Consider the following 15,019-nt stretch of genomic DNA (forward strand, 5'->3'; position numbering starts at 1 on the left):
ATTTCCGCTTCAACCAACCTTTGTAGTTTTGGATTTGGAGTGATATTTTCCTTTCTTCTTTTTAATATAAATTCAAGGGCTGCTTTTTCTTCTGAAGCAGAGCTGCCCAACTGTTCTGACACAAGTTCCTAAAATATCTTTATCAATATACATACACAAGTGTGTAATGATTTCTAAAGCGCACATAGCCTTTAGAACACTTTCCCATTATTAGTCTTTTTTGGTGCCATTTTTTGAAAGATCTGCTTCAGCTTGTGCTACCTTTTCTTTTTTCTTTTGGAAAACAATGAAACAGATGAAGACGATGTTCATTCCTTGCCCACAAACCTGCTCATGTGTTTCCTATACAAACAATACGATGAGTATGATGTGTTACTAAAAGGTCTCCTTGACAGCTGTCCTTCCACAAAAGAAAAATATTTATCTGTGCATATACGTGTATTATATATGAATCATTAATTTTCATTATGTGTAAACTGCTTCAAACAACAAGATTTTGTTCAATGTGCAGCAAAGCAGGAACAAATATGAAAACATAACAAGAAACTAATCATTCATGCCCTATATGAGTGTGCATGGTCAGCTAAGCCAAAGACATGATGAAATACAGTAAGGCCATTTTACTGCCTTATGGAATGTAAGGAGGAAAGGAGGATAAACCTGTTTCAGAGCATAAGGACCACCATAGACAAGGCCTGCCACCTAGTTCATGTACTTCCTGTGGAGCGGGGGGACACTCAGCAAATGCTGTCTGGATGTTCAGACTGGACAGGCAGATTCAGTTTTGGAAAGGTGATACTTGATCTATCCCAATGCTATACAGCATACAACCTTATAGGTGATCCCTACACTTCAAATTGCACTGTTGGAATTCTGGTAGCCCACATAATGACCTTAAAATTGGTGGTTGTACCAGCTACCACATTCACCTAAAGTGATTCATACGTACAATTAATGTAAAGTGATTCATAAATATCCTGGTGACGACTATACAATTTTTCCCAGAGCCATTGATTTGGAATTAGCTAGACAAAGTGTTCAGGTGATGCCTTTTCTTGTTCTCAATCCCAGCATAACCACTAGGGCTTTCTCTCCTCATGGCCTGAGAGACACTTTAAACATGTTTGCAGAGGTGGAGAAATCTAAATTAGGAACAGCAGCCTGCATGTGAAGGAAAGCCTTCTTTCTGACATTATCAAATTAGCAATGATAGTATTACCACCTTCTTGTAGTATCTTTCTTTGTTCGATTCATTTCTTCCTATTTCTTAATGAACAGCCCAATAGTCCAGGAAAATAATCAGGTTACTTAAACATTTGGGCTCTTCCTATTCGATAAATGTATTATCTAAACTACCTCTCCAATTTATCACAATCACTTGGAAACTTCTTAGATTTCTTTCCCAATCGTGAATTCTATATTGTAGGAAGACCAGGATCCATTTTTTGAAAATCATGCTCCAGACATGCTCCAGTCATTCACACATTGAGTCTAAGTTCTCATAAGAAACTGTACGGGGTTGACCTTGAAGATTTCTGAAAGCAATATAAGCAGTGACATCTTTACATAATACCAGAACTCTAATCCCTCCACTAGAATCACAAATAGCATTTCCATACCAGCAATATACACTATTATCCAACCATTTTGGTGATGATATGTCATTAATCAAAGGCTTTGTGTTTCTATAGTGATAGTTTGGTGCAGAACTACTAAAGGACTTGGTATAAATGAAAGGGCTGGTTTTAGCTCATGAATTCATCTTGACTTGGTTTAGTTTGAATATTTTAACAGAGGGCTAAGAACATGGGACTATCCAGTTCAGTGTTTCTCAACCTTGGTAACCTTAAGATGAGTGGACTTCAGCTCCCAGAATTCCCCAGCCAGCATGGCTGGCTGGGGAATTCTGGGAGCTGAAGTTCACTCATCTTAAAGTTGCTAAGGTTGAGAAACACTGATCCAGATAGCATAGGTTTCAGCACAATCAGCTCCAGCCAGCTTGGCCATTGGCAAAGGTTTATGGGAATTATAATCCCACATTTCTGGAAAATGTCAGATTGCCTGCCTTAATCATTGCTTCCTGCCTGTGTTCCCTTAAAGTGAGAGATCCTAAGAGCCTCAATTTGGCCATCTCTATAGAACCACTGATTCTTCATCCCTGTTTAGGAGCAGCCCTCCTGTAGAGTTTGCCAGAGCAAGACAGCAAGGTTACAAATAGACTGGATTCATGCATGGTGATTAGCCATGGCTTATTTAACCGTTCTTTGATAAATGTACCTCAATTGGATGGGTTTACCCAACATGCTAAGCCACAAACCCCATCTTGGCTTAGCATGATATACAATCCCAGCCACAGATATTTTCTTAACATTTGCTACTAATAGAATTCAACTCAAGTCCAAGTCAGCCATGAGAGCTGACAAGATGACTTTCAGCCAGACGCCAGCTCTCAGCTCAGCCAAATTCTCAGATTTTTGTAGTGGGGATAAAAGTGGAGGGCAGAGTTTTATGTATCCTTCCTTGGGTTGCTGGAAAAGAATAGGATACAAATCAATCCACTTCTTAAACAATTATTTTTTCCTGTGGGATTTGCCAGACTTCTGACCTACGTAACGTGGTGCAATGTTTTTGTCTAGGTTAAATGTATTCTGTATTCCATAAGTTGCATGGCCTTGAGAGTTTGAAAAATAGGTGGGTGCACTTTTAAGCATGCAGATAAACAAAATAAAATAACATTTTAAAAATAGGAAGTAGAAAGCAAGAGCATGAGGTAAAAAATAAGAACAGGAAGTAGCATGGAAGAATGTAGAAAGAAGGATGAAGATGGAAATATATCATATCTGTGGGTTGCTAAATTTATTCCATTTGGAGATGTGGTTTTTAATTGATGCTGCCAGATTGTTTTTTTTTTAATGACTATTAGTAACTTTCATTCACAAAGTCTGTAAGAGGAAATTGAGAAAAAATGAATGTCCTCATTATTTCATATTGGCTTCACAGACCTATGACATCTGCCAGCTGTGAAGAAATCAGTGGGCTGTGGTCTGCTCTTTAAAGTGTTGCAATGCCATTCTTTCCTGCAATTCTGTTTGTTCTGCCCCCCCCCCTTTTTTTTACTGTGTTTAGCCAAAACCTTTTCAATAATAAGCCAAAACTTTTTCGGAATAAGTTGCTCAGAAGTTTGAAGAGCAAAGGATTCCTTATAAGGATGGGCTTTAATAACTCTTCAGAAGGCTTATTTCTCCGTTGTTGTTGTTATTCATTATAGTATAGGCTGCTGATTGATACTTTGGTTACCTAATGTGAAGAGAGGACTCTTTGGAGAAGACCCTGATGCTGGGAAAGATGGAAGGCTAAAGGAGAAGAGGACGGCAGAGGATGAGATGGTTAGATAGCATCACTGAAGCAATGAGCATGAAACTGAGCCAACTCAGGGAGGCAGTGAAGGACCGGAAGGCCTGGCGCGATATGGTTCATGGGGTCACGAAGAGTCGGACACGACTTAACAACTGAACAACAACATGCTGATTGATGAAAGAGGCTCTGCAGTTGTCACGGAATACATGGATGATGCTGGCATACATTGTGACTCTCATTTCAGTTTACATGCTAACTTTTCGTTTTATTAATTCTTTTATTTATGAAGGTTTGTAAAAAATTCATTTATAATGTTAGGGGGTCATGGGCTCACCAAGTCTGAGATTTTCATTATTGCTTATGTGGATCATTGTCCATTTATTCAGAAGGTGAAGGACACGTAACTGAGAACAACGCAATGAGGTTCGTATTCTGCCTCTTCCAGTAATAATGCAAGCTCAGAAATACCACCAAAAGAAATTCTTAAATATTCTGAAAAGGAGAAGGAACAGAAGGAGGAGGCTTTTGAGAAACTGCAAGGCAAATTTCAGCACAATGAAGTTTAACCTCCCCAAATTCTGCATCCTGTTGTTGCTAGTCTTGCAAATGGAGGCAACCATTTCACAAACACTAAGGGTTAAAGCCTCAGCCCAAAGAAACAGTAAACAACAATAATGGAGAGGAGAGTCCCATCTAAAATTTCTCCTCTGTCTGGAACAACTTTGATCAAGATCACACTTTTCCATTTCCTAATAGTAGCAATCTTCATTGAGGTCATTGGTGGGGAAGGTTAAAGCTTCCTCCCACAAATTATTCCCATCTTGATCTCAGGGAGTAGGGAGGGAAGACTTTGCCTCATCCCCCAACCCTGATGAGGAAAGGGGTGGAGAAAAGAGCTCCCAAATGCCAGAATGCCATCAGTTCTCCAGCTTCGTCCCCTTATCAGCTACAGAGGACCACTGCTATTATTTACGGAGGCAGCGTCCAACCACCCTCCGTTTTTATTACTAACGATGCTATATTGATCACCCATCCAGACACACTGTAGTGTAGCATTGGGTGCAAACTCAGCCCATGACATTAATTTATGTTTTGGTGGCTCTCCCTCCTTCAGGCAGTAAATGTGAGGTATGAAGAGAAACAACTGTAGCAGTGGAGAACAGAGCTCTCTAACCTGTCCTGCATTGTCTAACTGTGTTTCTCAACCTCAGCACCTTTAAGATCTGTGGATGTCTACTCCCAGTATTCCCCAGCCAGCACTTGTTGGGGAATTCTGGGAGTAGTCATCCACACATCTTTAAGTTGCTGAGGTTGAGAAACACTGCTCTAACTGAACCTTCACCTCCAAGTGTGGTGAAGGACCAATTCCCTGTGTTAAGAGAGAAGGCTCATATGCCATTTGAATATGGAAATGGGAAGAACACTATATTTTTCTTTACCTGAGCTAGCTGCCTTGTGTGCCCAAATGAAATATTAATTTATTTGATTTATGTTCCACATTTTATTCAGGAACTCAAGGCAGTGGACATTGTCTTCTATCCTCTGATTTTTCTCCATAATAAGAATTCTCTTCTTCTTCAGTCCCTCCCAGCAACCCAGTTTAAACACGGCCATCTTCTCCTTGGAAAGATTCTCTGTGTATGGAACAAATAAATACATTTAAGAAATGACTCTTGGAATATTGTGTAACATGATTTATACTGACAGAATGAACTGGGAATGGTTGTCTATGTTTAAGGTCCAAAGATATTTACAGTTTGGCTGAAATTCCAAGTTTTCAAGCAGACTGCTCCTGCTCCTGCTCCTGCTCCTGCTCCTGCTCCTGCTCCTGCTCCTGCTCCTGCTCCTGCTCCTGCTCCTGCTCCTGCTCCTAGATATTCTAGTGCCCAGACTTATTTCTGTGGCTCCTACATCATGCCACGTAGTGGTAAAACTGTTGATCTTTAGCAGATTTATTTATTTATTCATTCATTCATTTATTTTAAAGTGACCAAATGAAGCAGCCCAACTTACTATATTCTTTCAGAAGGAAGCCATCCAAGCACCCCTCCCACCAACCACAAAAACAGGATCTGAACATTTAAACCCTGCCCAGGCCAGAGATGTCACTGCCCCATTCAGTCTCTACTACAAAACCATTGTGACTGGGGGTAAAAATAAAATAAAATAAAAGTTGCATCTTTGCACTCCTCTGCCCTACAATAGATCAACCCACAAACTTGTGATCTTTCTCCTGTTCTGTAATTTGCTGGTGTCTAATTAACTATAAGAGATCATAATGACATTTGAGACTTTTCCCTGTCTCATCAGCATAATGAATGGATGCTTGTAATAAGCTAATTCACTAAAGTGCGAATAGGAATGTTATATTATTTGACATTCTGATAATTCTAAAGCTATTTAGGCTCATTTAGATATTGTAGGAGGTGAACTGGGTTAGTCTATGATAGGCAAAAATCCATCCCTAGAACAGCCATTCTGACCTTGTGGGAAGTATTCTGGTTCTCAAAGCAGGTTGTCCTAACCAAAGGATCAGAACTTTGTGTTTTGTGACTGAAACACTTTTGGTAGGGTTGGAACTAGATGCTTCAAGGTTAACCTGTTTTGATCTCACTCAAACAAAAAAGGCTGTTTTGCATATCTCTTGCTCAAACAAAAAAGGTTTGCTCCAAACTGGGTTAATGGCCAATGACATGCCAAATGCAATGCAGTGGGAATACCAAGTAGTACCCAAGCACGTACAGATTTCATATACATTGATGTTGAACCGAACTAGTGTTGAATGGCTCTTAATGAAGAGAAAAAGGTCAGCCAGACTACGGGAGGAGGATAATGATTTGGGGAGGGATTGAAAACTGCTGAATTGTTAATGCTTTAATACAAATGATGAACATGGTACAGTAATCCCTTAATTTAATAGATAACTGGTTTCAGGGATTTAATGAATAAAAAGATTTTGGATCTGAGTTTTGTCAGAGTTTCATGCTTGATATGGTCAGATGACTACATCAATAAAGTTTCTATCTTAAAATCTTAAGTTTCATGGAATTTCAGACTTCACCCCAAACAACAAACAGACTGGACAACGTTCACAGCTTCCTCTGAGGTTGCCAAAAGATCCAGTGCAATCTTGGGCTCACCAACAGAGTTATAATGTTGAGATCATGGGAAGATATAGTTTGACTTTAGGCTGCACTTGTCAGACCGCACCTGCATCCCGTTTTGGTTGGCACAATGCAAAAAAGACACTGAGGAATCGGAAAGGGTGCTGAGAAGAGCAACAGAGATGGTGAGGGGCTTGGAAGCTAAATCCCACAAAGAACTGTTGAAGGAAGTGCTTAGACTAAAGAAGAGAAGGCAGAGGGGAGACATGATGGCAGTCTTCCAGTACTTGAAAGGCTGTCACAGGGAAGAGGATGTGGTTTTACTCTCCATAGTGCCTGAGGGTAGGACAAGAACCAATAGGTGGAAAGCTTTACAGAGAGAGATGGAAACTCAAAAGAAGGAGGAATTTCCTGACTGTAAGAGCTGTTAAGCAGTGGAACAGTCTGCCTTCTGGGGTTGTAGCTACTCCATCACTAGAGGTTACCATGCAAAGCTTGGTCAGTCATTTGTTGGAGATGGTCTGAGGGCTCCTGTGGTAGGCAGGAGGTTGGGCTAAAAGACTTCAAGGTCCATTCCAGCTTTATGATTCTAAGATTCTATGGGAATTCAGTGTTATACTCTTACGTGTTTTTATTTTTCTTTCTCTTTCTCTCTCTTTTCAAATAAGGCAAAATAGGAGAAATAAAACTTAGTCTTACCCTAACTTCAAATAATATATTCGGGGTTACCCCAATCAATCACAATAGTACAGAAATTGATTGTAATAATCATGATCATTACTATTAATAAAGTAGGTTTCTCATGTGTGGGGGGTTTTGAAATCCCATTTGCCTTCTAATGCACCTTTGGCTTTAATGGACAGCCCCTCCCTTCATTAATCTTGTGCTACTGTTCCACGAACGCCTAGTGAGAACAGTACTGCTAACACCTACATAATACATAGGCATCTTGGGGCTTGTCCCCCAAATGAGGTTAGAGCCAATTTGATCTAGTGGTTAAGGCACCAGGCTAGAAAGCAGGAGATTGTGAGTTCTAGTCCCACCTATAAAAGCCAGCCGGGTGACTTTGGCCCAGTCACTCTCTCTCAGCCCAACTCACCTCACAGGGTTGTTGTTATGGGGAAAATAGGAAGAGGAAGGAGTATTAGGTATGTTCGCCAGCTTGAGTTATTTATAAAAATAATAAAGGCAGGATAAAAAATCTAAAAAAGTAACTGAGGGTTTACAGTATATGGCTTTAATTGCTCCGTTGAAAATCAGCACCACTTTGTTTTCAGGATGAACGTAAAGTCTCAGGAAATCCCAGCCTGATGAAGTATCTCCATGTGTTTCAAATATTGCACATGTGATACAAAACAAGATTAACAGGGCTTCCTATTATCAATGTAATTGGGTATGTCTAGGAAGCACAAGGCAAGATTGCTGTAAATCAGTTAATTATTCAGTGAACAAATACTCTGTTCATATATTAAGAAATTAGCTAAAAATGATGAACTGATTTTAGTGCTAGATGTCTATTACCTGTGGGTGAACTCTAGCTCCATCAAAACCAATGAAAAATTACCCTTTAATTTCAATAAGCATCTGGCAGAATATAATGCCAGTCGATGGATATGTCTATTAATTCTAACTGAATTAATCAAGTAGCTGACAGCAAGTATATTCCTGTTATTTTATCTCTGTCTAAATAATATTTTCTTTTTCTTTTTGAAACTTAAGTGCACTTTTTTTTTTCTGGATTGAAATGGGAGGCCCATTTTTACTCTTACAAAGCAACAGAGGAAGCTACCATCTACTTGGACAGAACAGGGGACCCTCTAGAGTCTGGATACACTCCTTTTCATGGCTTTGGTCTGATATGGAGGTGACAAGGATTAAAGTTAAGGTCCCATAGAAAAGTCTCCTTAAACCCGTCAGATTCTACAACGCAACAATTCTGTTTATTCTCCCTTATCACATTTACATATTTAGGGTAACAGAGGGAACACATGAAGCTGTCTTTGTTCTGATCTCTGCAGCAAAGCAGCTTTATGACATGGAAAAACACACGCCATTCTCTGTCTTTGCAGCTCTAAAACATCAAGGCAGGCAGACCACTTCTCTAGACTGCATGGTTTTGATGGAAATACTGTACCTTCCATACTTTTGCAGAGAAAACCATCAATCCCACCACCAGCAGCGAAGTGACTCCTTCAATGCTATGTGATGCTTCCGTTGTGGTGCCAGAAAGTGAGGCACCTCTTCACTTTGTGGGCTCCATCAAAGGGGTGCTTGTCCAAAGGCTCAATTGAAGAGCCCTCTTGAGGTTTTGCAAAGGTCTAATGCCTCTGTAATAGTTGATCAAGTCCCAGAGCAAGGATCAAGTGAGGACTGCAACGTCTCCAGGTGAGTCTTCAAAAAATAAATAGTGATTCCGCGTCTTTCCCCTCAGACTATTTCTTTTAACACGTTTTGCACGAAAAACACACACACACAAAAGGGGGGGGGGAACCCAAAAGAAAATCATATAAAAAACAAGAAAAAACAGTAACAAAACAAAAAGAAATGAGAAAACCATCTTCACATATTACACATCCATCAAATATTAAATATTTAAAAGTTTCTAAATTAAAGAGAATAAATGATAATACTCTATTGTAAAATAATATAAAATACATACCAAAGGGAAACCTATTACATCATTCTTGATTAACAGATAAAATTTCCTTTTCAAAAACAGATAAAGTATCCCTCTCTTGAATTCAGTCCTTAATATCAGAAATAATACTACTTTTCTAGTTTCTCAAAATAATATTTTTAGCAACCTCAAAGACCCAGTATAGCCATAATTCATCAAAAATAGTGAAATGTCAAAGTTTTGGAACATAATTTAACATAACATCAACATCTTTAACATTAAAAGATTTTCCCATCAATTGACTTATGTATGTTAAAGTAGTATTGCAGAAAGATATGAATGACTCACAAGACCAAGTCATAGGAGTCAATGACCCTTCATATTTTTCATATCACCAACAAAGGAAATCTGACTTCCATCCTTTCAAAAAATTTCTTTGGTGTGTCCAGTAACCAGCAAAAGGTTTTATAAGCTTCTCACTAAATTCAACTCCCAATGCAGTGTTAACTTCCCAAAAATATTAAAAACAGACTGTCCTTTTGAAGTTCAAATGCCCTTTACTCATATACAATTAAACACATACTAATGTAAAATATGGTAATGCTCTGTAGATGAATAAGCAAACTATATGAATATTGATGCAGCTGAAAAAAGTTACACGTGCTCTGAACGAAAGAACTAGTACATATTTTTATTTCATAAGAATGAGGTTTTAAGAAGACAAAAAATTAGGGAAAAAATCTAATTTGCTTGATGTTTCTTTTTGAAATAAAGAACAAATCTCCTGAGTTTATGAAACACTTTACAGCAATTAATCTGTGTTAGAACAGAAAATGTTGACTTGAAGGTACACAACTGGTTGAGAGCCAGTTTGGTGTAGTGGTTAAGGCACCAGGCTAAAAAGCAGGAGACTATGAGTTCTAGTCCTGCCTTAGGCATGAGACAGCTGGGTGACCTTGCCCATTCACTTGCTCTCAGCCCTAGGAAGCAGGCAATGGCAAAACACCTCTGAAACTTTGCCAAGGAAACTGTAGGGACTAATCCGTTATTCTATAGTCTATTTCCTGCCCATCAGGCACAGAATGGTCTTTGCACCAAATATGGTGGCTTCATATTTTTGATATATTCTAGTTCTCCTCTTCAGATCAATGTTTTTCTAATGGGTAACCCAAAGTGACTGTCGGTGCTCTACAATTATACCATCACATTTGTGGCATTTATAGTGTCCTTAATTCTCGATTATAGTCCCATTTTTGTTTCTGTATGGACTTGCCAAGATAAGTTCCTGATTTCCACTTTGGGAAGAGATTTTTTTTTTTTGGCTGAAATCTATAGGCACATGTCACACAATCTGTTATTAATTTTTAAATGGAATGCTCTAGGAAATCTGTCTTACCCATAAGAAAGGCTACAAATTATACTGATTAAGAGGGAGAAAGATGCTGATGGTTTTCAGTGCTATGCTATGCTCAGAATATGCATCATTGCCCTCTGCAGGATTTTCAAGGAGCTGCTCATTCCACAGATGGCAAAGTGTTCAACTTTGAAGCCAGTAGACTGCCAGATACTGACCTGGATTTAATACAGTTCTTTTCAATTCTGAGTCATAGAGGCAAGAAGCCATTTTGGCTTTTGTATCCAACCTCTACTCAGTGCAGGAATCAAAAGGATCCCTAACAGCCTCCACTTGAACACAACCAATATATAATAGAAAGCATATCTGTAGCTCAGGGTCGAACTGTGGAGTCCTTGGTGCTCCCTGAGCTTGCGACGTCTCATTACCCAACTAGGGAACATCATCAGTGTGAGTGAATGTGCGGTTTGCTGCCTGTTTATATATAGTAGCTTGCTCTACCCTTTTTGCTGGGGGTGGGGTTTCCTCTTTGGTGGTTCCTTGCCCACTTCCTCTCACCTTCATATGAATAAAATTGGTTTTTGATCAGACTTCTGCTAATCTTTAGGTGTCTAAATTTTTTGTAAGCAAATTCATCCTACAGTTGAAGCCCCAGTATAGCCTTCTCAGTTCCAGCTGTAAAATGTTTCTGAAGTACAAATTGTTCAGGCTGGAGGAGTGTGTACTAAATTAAATCCTCATTTTAGCATTAGCAATTCAAAAAGTAGTGTGATGTCATTGGGGCATGTTTTCCTGATTCTGTAAATAGGCATTCCACAAGGCAAAATATTCTGGAAACCTTTTCAGAATATTTCAGAAATGTTAATTTCTCAGGAGGGAACAGTTTGTGGGACTGTCACCAATCCCCATCTTCCCTACATGTTTAATGTTTAAGATAAGTACAACCTTTTTCAACCAAGGTATAAAAAGGGGCAATTATTTCATGGCATGGCTGTGGGCATCATCTTGACTTATTTGACTCCCTTCCTGTGGATGTGCCTGATCCCATTTATTTATTTATTTATTCATAGTCCAAGACCAAATCTGACTTGACTTGATCCCTATAAAATTATAATTTGCCTGCAGTTTTTTAAAGGATCAGGAAAACCATACCTAAGGTCTAGGAGTGAGCTGCCCATGATCTTGGGGCTCAGGTAGCACACCCATGATTTAGGCATACAAACCAGTGGTGTGTTGCCCTCAGCATTGTAAATACGGGCTGAGGCTGATGAGGGAAAATATTTAGATACACTCAAGTCACTTGCATCACTAAACGCTTGGTGAGAAGTAGGAAGAGATGGAGAAGACCATAACAGACCCTCCTGCCTTCAGAGATTATATTCTCAGAAGTTTTCTCCAACCATAAAGTTCAAAAACAGCAATACTTTTTCTATCCTGCTTCTTCTAAGTCCAATTTTTATGACCACAGGTAAAACCATCGCCTGCACAGTTCTGATCTTTTTAGGCATAGATGCATTATGAGATCTTAATAACTTTTCCAAGGCCTTTATTGCTACCCTAACAAGTCTAGTCTGTGGTATATTCCTTGCCTGATAGTTCCTTGACTGTGGATAGCTGATCATAAAAGGCAGAAGATGCCTGCCACTTTGATATCTACGTTGTAAATTCTAAGGCTGGTTGCTTTACCTATTGTCATCAGTTTGCTTTGCATATCTGAGTCCCATTTTTCACTGTGCTCCTTAACTTTCATTATTAGAGCTTTCAGTTCATTTGCATTTTTATCTATCAGAGGAGTGTCATCAGCATAGTGGAGGTTATTGATATTTCTTCCTTTAATTGTAAAACCATGCTCATCTTCTTCCAAACCGGCTTCCCTCCATATATATATTCAGCACATACAGTAGGTTGAATATGGAGAGGTTACACAGCCTGATCCCACTCTTTTGTGGGTCTGGAGCCAATCTTTTTTGCCATGTTTTGTCCATACTGTGGCTTCCTCATCTGTATATAGGTTTTACATGAGAACAATGCAATGGGATTCCTATTTTCCAAAGGACATTCCACCGCTTGACTGAGTCAACACAATCAAAAGCTCTTCTATAATCCATGAATCATTGATTATACTGCCATCTTTTTTGTATTCTTTTGTTTTCTCAATTATCAAGCACGCATCAGCAATAATGACTCTTGTTCCTCAGCCTTTTCTAAAACCAGCTTGAACATCTTGCATCTCCCTTTCTATGTAGGGCTCTCATCTGCATTGCATGGTCCTAAGCATTATTTCGATAGCACATGAAATTAAGGATATGGTAGTTTACATATTCTGTTATGTCTGCTTTCTTTGGTCCTGGTAAGTAAACTGAATTCTCCAAATCTATTGGCTGCTGCGTCATCATTTAGTTTTGCTGGCATAGCTTGGTTAGAACTTTTACTGACCCTTCTTCTTTTATTTGCCCTATTTTGTAGCCGTTCCATTAATTCCTGTAGCCTTCTGACTGGGTAATGACCAGAGCGCTGATCTACTCCACCTTCTAGTACTAGAGGTCTTTGTAAGTAGGGAACATCTTGAAAGCATTCTAGATGTTGATATCCAAACTGTTCAGAACTTCAGTGCGCTTCTTCCATCTGCATTTGATTTTCTTGGAATCAAATCTGTCCATTGGTGTCCTTTAGCATACCAATTCAAGATTGGAACCTCCTTTTGAGTTCAGAGATCTTTTGGAAGATTTTCCTCATTTTTCCATGTCTGTTTCCATCTTCAGGGCCTTAACAGATGACACTATCATACCACTTCTTGTCTCTTATAACAGCTCTCTGAAATTCTGGATTAAGTTCCTTCCTGAGATTGTTGTCTTTCTTGGCTTTAGCTTCTTTTCTGTTCTTGGCACTTTCCACCATTTGCTCTGACAACCATTTTGGGGTTTTTTTTCTTTGTTTTTTGGCAGGGTCTGTAAATGCATTTAATAAATAAAAATGGCAGATTTGCCACAATAGGAGAATATGAACCATTATTTCATTCTATAATAATAAAGAAACTAGAACTGGGATGTTCTTGATGACGTTCAGATTTCTAATAGATCAAACTGTTCTGCAGCTATTTCATATAATCTTTTTGTATAGCTACATCCTAAACATCTTTGTCCCACTTCAAATAGCTGACTTGTCATTCCATAAAAGAGATCAATAACCATCCTTTCCTCAGACATTCCTACCTGCCTAAATTTAATCTGGATTTTGAATTATCAGGTGACTCACTTTGATTTATCTCAAGGGTAGAATCCTCTATTGCTGATACACCAAATGGAGTTTACCAAATGCAGATATGCAGGTCAATTGAGTGGATCTTATACTGTAACCTCAACCTTAAGTGTTTACATGCTGTGTTCTTCTCACTGCTGCTGTGAGAATCGAAACCTACCTTCACTCAAATTAGCCCTGTGAATTAAGATATGCAGTAAGTAGCAGTTAGCAAAGAAAATGTCTGACATAGAGCCCAACAATTAAAATGCTGTTGTAGGAACAGGTAGGCTTCAGCTGAGGAGATTTCAAGGCAAGATGGCTGACCCTCCCTTCCTGATGTCTCCATAAGGCCATGATTTTTTTTTTCTGATGAGCAGGAGGTTGGGATATCTGACTTGGTGTCATCCAGATATTGCACTGTCAACTATGAGCATCTTCAGGGTACACTGTCACTTCTATTATGGGGATTTGGGAGATGATCCATGAGGTTGGAAGTGACAAGTTGTGACCAGTCAAATATCTTTGCTTTATTCAATGTTTTATTGAATGATTTATTCAATCAGTCAAATACCTTTGGTTTATTCAATGTATTTATTCAATGTTTATACAATGTGACCTCCTGCAGTTGGACATCACCCTATGGTTTATCCAGGACAGGCTGTCAGCACCCTCTGATTCCACTTGACCCCATAATGTATCCTCTTCTTTCTTTTCCCCCTCCTCCTTTTTAGGGAGATTTGTTGAGGCACAACTTTAAGCATTCAGATTACCTGGAGTGATATAAATGGATGGAAGCAGGTCAGAAAGACAGCAGAAGAACAAATATATCCCCAATACTATCCTTCAAAGAACCCTAATTCCACAGCTAACTACATATGCAAGACAAATTTGTTTCATTCACATTTGACTTAGAAACTAATTTTGCATGTTCAAAGCAATGCACAGATCAAAACTCAGTTATTCTTTAAAATTTAAAGGTCTCTGAATTCTGCAATGTAGTTCAGCAATAAAATGAATAGTGTAGATGATGAAAAAAACTTTTTAAAAATGCATATATTTATAATGTAATTGAAATTGCAATATATTAGGGCAGAGACTCTGTATTTAGGAAAAACTGAAAACCAAAATACATACTTTGGAGATAAATGCACACATGAAAAACTGAAACTGCAATCAACCAATTTGCCCATTCCTACACTTTACAGTAGTATAACATTATACAAATTTGAGAGATTTCCAACCATATACAAAATTGTAAGAAGTTTTAGATCAACATATTTCCTTTTTTTAAATTAGAAATGTCACTGGCCAAAGTCATCTTTTTTCTGAGTTATAACTGGGACCTCT

The 15,019-nt window shown here is 38.7% G+C and overlaps 1 long non-coding RNA gene across 1 annotated transcript in view; it reads right to left on the reverse strand.

Annotated features, from left to right (window-relative positions):
- Positions 1-8,395: 8,395 nt before the first annotated feature.
- LOC148214007 (uncharacterized) overlaps positions 8,396-15,019 on the reverse strand; it is a 43,386-nt gene continuing 36,762 nt past the window's right edge. Inside the window, exon 3 of the long non-coding RNA XR_015793552.1 lies at positions 8,396-14,442. This is a non-coding gene — a long non-coding RNA (uncharacterized LOC148214007). The remainder of the gene's footprint in view (positions 14,443-15,019) is intronic.

This window comes from Python bivittatus, unplaced genomic scaffold (assembly GCF_059951505.1).
Source record: "Python bivittatus isolate LINGU-HERP-01145 unplaced genomic scaffold, Pbiv_v1 ctg000780_np1212, whole genome shotgun sequence".
Taxonomy (NCBI): Eukaryota; Metazoa; Chordata; class Lepidosauria; order Squamata; family Pythonidae; genus Python; species Python bivittatus.